Here is a 1,422-nt window from a genome sequence, read left to right as displayed (position 1 = left end):
TGCACATATGTCTTAATAAAGTAATGCCCAGCTAAGTGCTATAGGGAAGGCAAAGGATGCTGGCTAGAGGATGTGATACCATATACTAACAATCACACAATACAATAGAGCAAAATGACTACTCAACCACTTATCAGACACATATGAAAATCCAAAACATTTTATTTTTTTTTTTTCCTTAAATAGAGAATAACCAGTAAACAATTTTCAGAACTTGGAAGTTTAAAAACGTGCATATAAAAATGGGCATTATATACTTTTATTGAATGTGGATTGATTGCAGTCTGCTAATAAAAATGGGTGTGGGATCTGAAGAAAAAGGAAGTTTTTTTTTCTTTTTTAAGGCTTGCTTGTGAAAGGAACAGTTGTAAAACAAAAATTGCTTGAAGCAGGGTTCAGCTTAGTGCTTCACAGTTTGACTGCTTCTCTAAGAAGAGCCCTTCCTGCATGTGCATTCAAAATCACAAAAGTACAAAGACAAACACCTAAAACACACTGCGTCAAGTGCAGCACCAACTTTGGTCAAATAAAAAAAAAAGAAAAAAAAAAAAAAGAAAAGAAAAATTAATAATCGCTAAGCTTTTCTACATGATATAAGCAGGTATTGCATATTTTCATATATCTGGGAAAAAAAAAAAAAAAAAAACAAACGAAAAAAACCCCAAAACAAAACAAAAGGAAGACTCCAAATAAAATGTAAAATGCAGCAACATCCAAAAATACTGATAATCTAGCATCTACAGATCTCAGAATAGCACTGCCACTGACCATACAGGACAATAAACACTACTCCTATCTGCGGAACAACTAACATCCTATTTAATTCTAGATGTTGAAACTGACAATGGCTGACATAAAAGTCACATTTACAAAAAGTGTCTCCAAATGCTTGACTAGGGAAAAACCCCTTTCAATATAGGAACATGTGCAACAATTCCACAAATAATCGCTATCCAGGGCAAGGCACATTGATATGGAATTTTTTTTTTGTTTGTTTGTTTCGTGCAAATTAAGAAAACAAAACAAAACATTGTTTCAGGGAAAAGATGAGGAGCAAAGTGTCTTCCCAAGAATTTCAGTTACTTGATTGTATAGGACAGTAGTAGAAACCCTTCTGAAGGGTCGAACAAACATAGTTTAAAGGCAAGTGCCTGGAATAGGGATTACAATATTGTGTCTTAATGCACTCTACTTTACCCTACATTAACTATATAAAAATTAGTTACTAACACTAGAACATGCAGAGACTTTCTCTGATTAGCTGGACTTGCCAACCAGAACGTATATATATGTATAGTATAGGAAACCTTCTTAAAGTTGCATGTGAAGCAAAGGGGTGCTCCGCTGTCTGATAGAAAAAATCACTTGCACTCTTTTTTTTTTTCTTTTTTTTTCCTTTTTTTTTGTACATAAGATACAGGA

Source organism: Centrocercus urophasianus, unplaced genomic scaffold (genome assembly GCF_019232065.1).
Source record: "Centrocercus urophasianus isolate 14NV4802_14NV808 unplaced genomic scaffold, USGS_Curo_1.0 seq_18, whole genome shotgun sequence".
In the NCBI taxonomy this organism is placed as follows: Eukaryota; Metazoa; Chordata; class Aves; order Galliformes; family Phasianidae; genus Centrocercus; species Centrocercus urophasianus.
The sequence above is the reverse complement of the archived record's forward strand: the minus strand, read 5'-3'. Positions refer to the sequence as shown.